This window comes from Euwallacea fornicatus, chromosome 1 (assembly GCF_040115645.1).
Source record: "Euwallacea fornicatus isolate EFF26 chromosome 1, ASM4011564v1, whole genome shotgun sequence".
NCBI classification, from domain to species: Eukaryota; Metazoa; Arthropoda; class Insecta; order Coleoptera; family Curculionidae; genus Euwallacea; species Euwallacea fornicatus.
The window spans coordinates 376-10,966 of record NC_089541.1 but is presented as its reverse complement, the minus strand read 5'-3'; positions in this window follow the sequence as shown (position 1 = coordinate 10,966).

Here is a 10,591-nt window from a genome sequence, read left to right as displayed (position 1 = left end):
TTATATTTTCGTTTCAGTTATCTTTTTTTCTTTACTTTTTTCATTGTTCATTTTATGTTCTTTACTTTTTTTTTATTCTTTTTTTACTTTTGCTTTTTATTCTCATTCTTTTTTTCATTTCTTAATTGTTCATTTTTATTTCTATCGTTTTCTTATTATTCATGTTCCTTTCTTTTCTTTAATTGTTATTTTGTTCTTTCGTTTTTATAATCTTTTTCTTTACCTTTTTAATTGTTCATTTTCTTAATTTTTATTTTTTTCCTTTGTTTTTATTATTCATGTTCCTTTCTTAATTGTTTTATTTGTTATTCTCATTCCTTTTTCACTTTTAATATTTATTTATTTATTTTTTCTTTATCTAATTTATTCATTTTTTTTAATTCTTATTTTCTTTATTTTTATTTTCATCTTTATCTTTGTTTATTTGTTTTATTGTTTCTTTTCTTTATTTTATCTTCTTTATTTTTTTCATTTCTTTTTTTTTATTTTTAGATTTGATTCTTCATCCTTTACTAATGTTTTTATTGGCTTTTATAATCATTTTTAATTTTATATATGTATGTTTTTCTTTTGTATTGTTTTTATTCATTTGTATTGTTTTGTTTTTCTTTATTGTTTTTGGTGTTTTGTGGCATTGTATATTTGAAATAAGAAGAAACAATGAAAATACCTCCTGTTGTTTTATTTAGTATTAAGAACCCGGGTTGGTAAGAAAAAAAAAAAAAGAAGTCAGGTTAGTTTAGAAATACAAAATAAACAACCCGGGTTAGTTTTAAAAAAAAAAGCTCAGGTTAGTTCAGAAAATGGAAAAATAGAAACGAATCCATGTCAAAAAATTAAAAATATTTTGAATTATTCTAACTGATTTGAATTGGTATCTGTCTCATTTCCTTCTTTCTTTTCCAGGGATGGATCTCCGAAGCTGAAGATGAAGCTGCCAAGTGCGAGGACCGACTTAATGTGGCCAGAACAATAGTGAGTGAATAGTGAAATAGTGAATCAGTGCCTTTTCTCGGAGGATTACATCTGAGTAAGTCCACTTTTCTACTTTTCTGTCTTTGCCTTTTCTGCCACCAAAGTAGGTACGGGACAGAACGGACCCTTCCTTTTGCCTTCATCCGGGATTTACCGGTAGAACCACCCAATCCAATCCAATCGTATCGAATCGTAAAAAAGCGAGCACGAGCACACGAGCAGTACCGGAGGGCAATCTCAGAGGGAGCTGACGGTCACAAGTCGGAAAGTTAACGGGGAATCCTCACAACAGAACAAAGGAATAATTCGCCATTCGTTATTTCTTCGTTTCTTTGTTCTCGAATCAATGCACTAGTTTCAAGAGGAAAGATTCAGATCCAGATTCAAACGTTTAGAGTGAAAGTGAAAATATATAGGTACGTCGTGTCGTCCACGAAATCCTCCTCGAATCGTTCGTTCACACAAGGGGGCTCAAAATGGACGTCGAGGTACACAAGGTAAGAACCCGAAATAAAACTTCAACAGGGCAAAGAAGAGGAAAACTTGGCAGCAGCAAGGAGGCACACCAATGGGAAGTGGCTCGATATGGTTATCGAGGCTGCAGGTAGTGAGGGTGTCACCTACAAAAGGTAGGGGGCGACTCGCTAAAATAGGTAAAACGTAGGGTTCACAAGACGTAGCACCTCAAATCCTGGGGACCTAGAAAGAAGATTGCACCACCAACTTCAAGTTTAAGGTTCTCGAAGAACCTTAACGAGCAAGCAAGCAAGTGGTACAGGGAAATTTTGGACAAAAATTTCCACAATTGCTCCTTATTAATCGATTCACACATCTAGCTTTTACAAAAGACACACTTTGCTACATTTTCAGTAGGTAGGTAGGTTTAGCTCGACCAGAACTTTGACTCGAAAGAGTCTGAGTGACCAACGAAGAGGCAGGATGTCATCGTTTGCCCCCTTTAGCAAACACTGAACACGTAACATGTTTTTTACAAGGGTTCTCTACGACGAGATCAAGGGGGGTCAGGAACATATCGAAGTTTTCTTTATCGACTAAAGTAAATTTGTAAGCAAAGTAAAAAGGAGCAGGAACACGGTGAAGAAGAAAAAATCTAAGGTAAGCACAGAAAGTTAAAGTCGATTTGTATTCGATTATCGAGTGCTTATTTCCAACATAATACAGGGAATGAATTTAGGAAGGGCCTCGTCAATTGTTGTTAGAATGCAGTCAGCAAAAATAATAAATTCAAAGTACAACAGTAATTCAAAGTGTGTATTACATTACATTAAAAACTAAATTTTTCATTTAAAAAAATAGGCACTCGTCCTTTTAACAATAAATAATTCCTTCGATACATCAATTTTTTTTTTGACTGCTCAAATGTTACAAGCCTTTTTAGGTTAACCGAAGGATATAAAAAGAGGAGGAGGATACGACGATAGGAGCAGCACAAAGACAAAAAACAACAGCACCGTAGCAACATAGCTTCGAGACTCTGCAGTGGATAAGAAGGATTCAACAAGAACAGAAAGATTTTCTCACAGCCAATTCACGTCACGTACAGAGAAGAAATATCCTAGGTACAAGATCGTTCACGCCATTTGACAATAAGTTTTTCAGTAATTTCAAAACTCATCATAGTATTTTGTAAAAACATAACTTCAATACTTTAATCTCTCTAACGTTCAAGTTATTTAACTAGCTAGCAGTCGAATTAAATTGAGATTTTTTGAAGTTCTCGTATTTCTATTACAATACGTTCTGTAGAGTATCTGATATGGCGTGAACGACCCTGTATTTAAGTTTAGATTAAGCATTTTTCGGGTTAGTCATTATTCGTGAAGGTTCGGGAAATGGTAAAAATGGGAGCTAAAGTACACGTTTTCCTAGTAACTTTTTCTTTTCTAATTTTTTCGATCGTTCGGCTCTCTAACAATTCACCCGGTCGTTTATTTATATTTGTTTGAATTTCTTCATCGTCATAATAATTTAGATTCACAAGTTACTGTACAAGTTACCTCAGAAAATATATCAGTTTAAGATGGCTCCTCTAACAGAACGGTTTTTTAAAATTTTTTCTCTTTCAGTTTTATTATCATTTTTTTTAAATGTATTGTTTTCTCTTGATCATTTTTTATTTGTTGCCACTTATTGTTTTCTTAATTGTTCCTCTTTCTAATTTTTATATTTTATTCTTTTTCTTTATCATTTCTTTTTATTTTAAATATTTCTATTTTTTCTCTTTGGTTTTTAATATTCATTTATTTTTCTTTAATTTTGTTTTCTTTCTTTTTTCTTCAATTTTTTTATTATTAATTTTCTTTACTTTATTTTTTATTCTCTTTCTTTTTTATAATGTTTAATTTTTATATTTTTCGCCTTCGTTTTTATTATCTATTCTTCTTTACTTTTTCCATTGTTCATTTTCCTTTCATAATTTTTATTTTGTTCTTTCGTTTTTATAATCTATTTCTTTACCTTTTTAATTGTTCATTTTTATTTCTATCGTTTTCTTATTATTCATGTTCCTTTCTTTTCTCTTCTTTATTTGTTATTCTCATTCTATTTTTAATTGTTATTTTGTTCTTTCGTTTTTATAATCTTCTTTTCTTTACCGTTTTAATTGTTCATTTTTTTTTTTTTCTTTCGTTTTCTTATTATTCATGTTCCTTTCTTAATTTTTATATTTGTTATTCTCATTCTATTTTCATTTTTTAATTGTTATTTTGTTGTTTCGTTTTCTTATTATTCATGTTCCTTTCTTAGTTTTTATATTTGTTATTCTCATTCGTTTTTTTCATTGTTCATTTTCTTTTCTTAATTTTTATTCTTTCTTTTGTTAATTCTTATTGTCTATTTTTTATTCTTTCTCTTATTATTTTCTTAATTTTTATTATCAGTTTTTTATTCATTTAATTTTTTTTCTTTATTTAGATTTCTAACTTTCGTTCCTTAATTTTTTTATTATTCAATTTTCTAAATCATTGTTTTTCTTTTATGTTTGTAATTGATTATTGATTATTTCACTTCTTAATTTTTATTCTTTATTATTTTCTTTTTTATCATTTTTTTTGTTTAATTGTTTTTTTTAATTCATATTACTTTTATTCTTTTTAATTTCTTCTTTATTTATATTTTTAACATTCTTTCTTTAATCTTCTTTTATTCTTTCGTTATATTCATTTTGTCTTTATTATTATTATTTTTTTTTTTGTTATATTTCTTTTTCTTTTATATATTCTTTATTATTATAAGCTTTTTTAATTGTTATTTGTTTAATTATTGCTATTTTGTTTGTATGTTTGTGGAATTGTATGTGCAATAAGAAGAAACAATGAAAATATCTACAGTTGTTTTATTTAGTATTAAGAACCCGGGTTGGTAAGAAAACAAACAAGAAAGTAAGTCAGGTTAGTTCAGAAAACACAAAACAACAACCCGGGTTAGTTCAAAAAAAAAAAGCTCAGGCTAGTTCAGAAAAATGAAATATAAAAACGAATCCACGCCAAAAATATAAAAATAATTTGAATTGTTCTAACTGATTTGAATTGGTATCTGTCTCATTTCCTTCTTTCTTTTCCAGGGATGGATCTCCGAAGCTGAAGATGAAGCTGCCAAGTGCGAGGACCGACTTAATGTGGCCAGAACAATAGTGAGTGAATAGTGAAATAGTGAATCAGTGCCTTTTCTCGGAGGATTACATCTGAGTAAGTCCACTTTTCTACTTTTCTGTCTTTGCCTTTTCTGCCACCAAAGTAGGTACGGGACAGAACGGACCCTTCCTTTTGCCTTCATCCGGGATTTACCGGTAGAACCACCCAATCCAATCCAATCGTATCGAATCGTAAAAAAGCGAGCACGAGCACACGAGCAGTACCGGAGGGCAATCTCAGAGGGAGCTGACGGTCACAAGTCGGAAAGTTAACGGGGAATCCTCACAACAGAACAAAGGAATAATTCGCCATTCCTTATTTCTTTGTTCTCGAATCAATCCACTAGTTTCATAAGGAAAGATGCAGATTCAAACGTTTTAAGTGAAAGTGAAAATATATAGGTACGTCGTGTCGTCCACGAAATCCTCCTCGAATCGTTCGTTCACACAAGGGGGCTCAAAATGGACGTCGAGGGACGTCGAGGTACACAAGGTAAGAACCCGAAATAAAACTTCAACAGGGCAAAGAAGAGGAAAACTTGGCAGCAGCAAGGAGGCACACCAATGGGAAATAGCTCGATATGGTTATCGAGGCTGCAGGTAGTGAGGGTGTCACCTACAAAAGGTAGGGGGCGACTCGCCAAAATAGGTAAAACGTAGGGTTCACAGGACGCAGCACCTCAAATCCTGGGGACCTAGAAAAAAGATTGCACCACCAACTTCAAGTTTAAGGTTCTCGAAGAACCTTAACAAGCAAGCAAGCAAGTGGTACAGGTAAATTTTGGGCAAAAATTTCCACATTTGCCTAAATTCGCTCCTCATCAATCGATTCACACATCTAGCTTTTACAAAAGACACACTTTGATACATTTTCAGTAGGTAGGTAGGAGTCTGAGTGACCAACGAAGAGACAGGATGTCATCGTTTGCCCCCTTTAGCAAACACTGAACACGTAACATGTTTTTTACAAGGGTTCTCTAAGACCAGATCAAGGAGGGCCAGGGACATATCGAAGTTTTCTTTATCGACTAAAGTAAATTTGTAAGCAAAGTAAAAAGGAACAGAAACACGGTGGAGAAGAAAAAATCTAAGGTAAGCACAGAAAGTTAAAGTCGATTTGTATTCGAATATCGAGTGCTTATTTCCAACACGGTACAGGGAATTAATTTAGGAAGGGCCTCGTCACTGGACCCAGGTCCTCGATCAATTATTGTTGTTAGAATGCAGTCAGAAAAATAATAAATTCAAAGTGTGTATTACATTACATTAAAAACTAAATTATTCATTTAAAAAAATAGGCACTCGTCCTTTTAACAATAAATAATTCCTTCGATACATCACCAATTTTTTTTTTTCCTTAACAGCACAAATGTTACAAGCCTTTTTAGGTTAACCAAAGGATATAAAAAGAGGAGGAGGAGGAGGATATGACGATAGGAGCAGCACAAAGACAAAAAACAACAGCACCGTAGCAACATAGTTACATAGTTACATAGCTTCGAGACTCTGCAGTGGATAAGGAGGATTCAACAAGAACAGAAAGAAGATTTTCTCACAGCCAATTCACGTCACCTACAGAGAAGAAATATCCTAGGTACAAGATCGTTCACACCGTTTGACAATAATTTTCCAGTAATTTCAAAACTCATCATAGTATTTTGTAAAAACGTAACTTCAATATTTTAATCTCTCTAACGTTCAAGTCGATTACAATACATTCCACAGAGTATCTGATATGGCGCGAACGACCCTGTATTTAAGTTTAGATTAAGCATTTTTCGGGTTAGTCATTATTCGTGAAGGTTCGGGAAATGAAAAAATGGGAGCTAAAGTACACGTTTTCCTAGTAACTTTTTCTTTTCTAATTTTTTCGATCGTTCGGCTCTCTAACAATTCACCCGGTCGTTTATTTATATTTGTTTGAATTTCTTCATCGTCATAATAATTTAGATTCACAAGTTACTGTACAAGTTACCTCAGAAAATATATCAGTTTAAGATGGCTCCTCTAACAGAACGGTTTTTTAAAATTTTTTTCCTCTTTTATTAATATCATTTTTTATTTTTCAATTCTTATTTTTTTCTTAATTTTTTCTCTTTGAGTTTTATTATCATTTTATTTTAAATTTATTGTCTCTTGATCAATTTTTTATTTGTTGCTACTTATTGTTTTCTTAATTTTTCCTATTGCTAATTTTTATATTTTATTCTTTTTCTATATTTATCATTTCTTTTTATTTTAAATATTTTTGTTTTCTTTCTTTTAGCTTCAATTTTTTTATTATTAATTTTCTTTTCTTTTTTATCATGTTTAATTTTTATATTTTCGTTTCAGTTATCTTTTTTTCTTTACTTCTTTCATTGTTCATTTTCTTTTCTTAATTTTTATTTTATTCTTTTTTTTTGTCTTTTGATTTTTATTCTCATTCTTTTTTCATTTCTTAATTGTTCATTTTTATTTCTTTCGTTTCTTATTATTCATGTTCCTTTCTTTTCTTTTCTTTATTTGTTATTCTCATTCTATTTTTAATTGTTATTTTGTTCTTTCGTTTTTATAATCTTCTTTTCTTTACCGTTTTAATTGTTCATTTTTTTTCTTTCGTTTTCTTATTATTCATGTTCCTTTCTTAATTTTTATATTTGTTATTCTCATTCGTTTTTTAATTGTTATTTTCTTTCGTTTTTATTTTCTTTTTTTCATTGTTCATTTTCGTTTCTTAATTTTTATTCTTTCTCTTTTCTTTATTGTTATTATCAGTGTTTTTATTCATTTAATTTTTTCATTATTTAGATTTCTAACTTTCGTTCCTTAATTTTTCTATTATTCAATTTTTTTTCTTTTATGTTTTTAATTGATTATTTCATTTCTTAATTTTTATTCTTTCTTTTTAATTCTTATTCTTTATTCTTTCTTTTTTTTATTATTTTCTTTTCTGTACTTTTTTATTCTTTTTCTTTTATCATTTTTGTTTGTTTAATTGTTTTTTAATTCATATTACTTTTCATTTTAATTTCTTCTTTATTTATATTTTTAACATTCTTTCTTTAATTCTTTTTATTCTTTCGTTATCTTTATCATTTTTTCTTTATTATTCTTTTATTTATTTTAATTTTATCTTTATTGTTCTTTTTTGTTATATTTCTTTTCTTTTATTTATTCTTTTTATTATTATAAGTGTTTTAATTATTATTTGTTTAATTATTGCTATATTTGTTGTTTGTGGAATTGTGTGTGTGAAATAAGAAACAATGAAAATGCCTCCAGTTGTTTTATTTAGTATTAAGCACGACAACCCGGGTTGGTAAGAAAACAAACTAAAAGTAAGTCAGGTTAGTACAGAAATACAAAAATAAACAACCCGGGTTAGTTTAAAAAAAAAAAAAGAAAATAGCTCAGGTTAGTTCAGAAAATGAAAAAATAGAAACGAATCCACGCCAAATTGAAAAATATAAAGAAAATGCATTAACTGATAGAATAATATCAAATATTGTTAGTTCAGGTTAGTTCAGGTTAGTTCAGGTTAGTTCAGGTTAGTTCAGGTTAGTTCAGGTTAGTTCAGGTTAGTTCAGGTTAGTTCAGGTTAGTTCAGGTTAGTTCAGGTTAGTTCAGGTTAGTTCAGGTTAGTTCAGGTTAGTTCAGGTTAGTTCAGGTTAGTTCAGGTTAGTTCAGGTTAGTTCAGGTTAGTTCAGGTTAGTTCAGGTTAGTTCAGGTTAGTTCAGGTTAGTTCAGGTTAGTTCAGGTTAGTTCAGGTTAGTTCAGGTTAGTTCAGGTTAGTTCAGGTTAGTTCAGGTTAGTTCAGGTTAGTTCAGGTTAGTTCAGGTTAGTTCAGGTTAGTTCAGGTTAGTTCAGGTTAGTTCAGGTTAGTTCAGGTTAGTTCAGGTTAGTTCAGGTTAGTTCAGGTTAGTTCAGGTTAGTTCAGGTTAGTTCAGGTTAGTTCAGGTTAGTTCAGGTTAGTTCAGGTTAGTTCAGGTTAGTTCAGGTTAGTTCAGGTTAGTTCAGGTTAGTTCAGGTTAGTTCAGGTTAGTTCAGGTTAGTTCAGGTTAGTTCAGGTTAGTTCAGGTTAGTTCAGGTTAGTTCAGGTTAGTTCAGGTTAGTTCAGGTTAGTTCAGGTTAGTTCAGGTTAGTTCAGGTTAGTTCAGGTTAGTTCAGGTTAGTTCAGGTTAGTTCAGGTTAGTTCAGGTTAGTTCAGGTTAGTTCAGGTTAGTTCAGGTTAGTTCAGGTTAGTTCAGGTTAGTTCAGGTTAGTTCAGGTTAGTTCAGGTTAGTTCAGGTTAGTTCAGGTTAGTTCAGGTTAGTTCAGGTTAGTTCAGGTTAGTTCAGGTTAGTTCAGGTTAGTTCAGGTTAGTTCAGGTTAGTTCAGGTTAGTTCAGGTTAGTTCAGGTTAGTTCAGGTTAGTTCAGGTTAGTTCAGGTTAGTTCAGGTTAGTTCAGGTTAGTTCAGGTTAGTTCAGGTTAGTTCAGGTTAGTTCAGGTTAGTTCAGGTTAGTTCAGGTTAGTTCAGGTTAGTTCAGGTTAGTTCAGGTTAGTTCAGGTTAGTTCAGGTTAGTTCAGGTTAGTTCAGGTTAGTTCAGGTTAGTTCAGGTTAGTTCAGGTTAGTTCAGGTTAGTTCAGGTTAGTTCAGGTTAGTTCAGGTTAGTTCAGGTTAGTTCAGGTTAGTTCAGGTTAGTTCAGGTTAGTTCAGGTTAGTTCAGGTTAGTTCAGGTTAGTTCAGGTTAGTTCAGGTTAGTTCAGGTTAGTTCAGGTTAGTTCAGGTTAGTTCAGGTTAGTTCAGGTTAGTTCAGGTTAGTTCAGGTTAGTTCAGGTTAGTTCAGGTTAGTTCAGGTTAGTTCAGGTTAGTTCAGGTTAGTTCAGGTTAGTTCAGGTTAGTTCAGGTTAGTTCAGGTTAGTTCAGGTTAGTTCAGGTTAGTTCAGGTTAGTTCAGGTTAGTTCAGGTTAGTTCAGGTTAGTTCAGGTTAGTTCAGGTTAGTTCAGGTTAGTTCAGGTTAGTTCAGGTTAGTTCAGGTTAGTTCAGGTTAGTTCAGGTTAGTTCAGGTTAGTTCAGGTTAGTTCAGGTTAGTTCAGGTTAGTTCAGGTTAGTTCAGGTTAGTTCAGGTTAGTTCAGGTTAGTTCAGGTTAGTTCAGGTTAGTTCAGGTTAGTTCAGGTTAGTTCAGGTTAGTTCAGGTTAGTTCAGGTTAGTTCAGGTTAGTTCAGGTTAGTTCAGGTTAGTTCAGGTTAGTTCAGGTTAGTTCAGGTTAGTTCAGGTTAGTTCAGGTTAGTTCAGGTTAGTTCAGGTTAGTTCAGGTTAGTTCAGGTTAGTTCAGGTTAGTTCAGGTTAGTTCAGGTTAGTTCAGGTTAGTTCAGGTTAGTTCAGGTTAGTTCAGGTTAGTTCAGGTTAGTTCAGGTTAGTTCAGGTTAGTTCAGGTTAGTTCAGGTTAGTTCAGGTTAGTTCAGGTTAGTTCAGGTTAGTTCAGGTTAGTTCAGGTTAGTTCAGGTTAGTTCAGGTTAGTTCAGGTTAGTTCAGGTTAGTTCAGGTTAGTTCAGGTTAGTTCAGGTTAGTTCAGGTTAGTTCAGGTTAGTTCAGGTTAGTTCAGGTTAGTTCAGGTTAGTTCAGGTTAGTTCAGGTTAGTTCAGGTTAGTTCAGGTTAGTTCAGGTTAGTTCAGGTTAGTTCAGGTTAGTTCAGGTTAGTTCAGGTTAGTTCAGGTTAGTTCAGGTTAGTTCAGGTTAGTTCAGGTTAGTTCAGGTTAGTTCAGGTTAGTTCAGGTTAGTTCAGGTTAGTTCAGGTTAGTTCAGGTTAGTTCAGGTTAGTTCAGGTTAGTTCAGGTTAGTTCAGGTTAGTTCAGGTTAGTTCAGGTTAGTTCAGGTTAGTTCAGGTTAGTTCAGGTTAGTTCAGGTTAGTTCAGGTTAGTTCAGGTTAGTTCAGGTTAGTTCAGGTTAGTTCAGGTTAGTTCAGGTTAGTTCAGGTTAGTTCAGGTTAGTTCAGGTTAG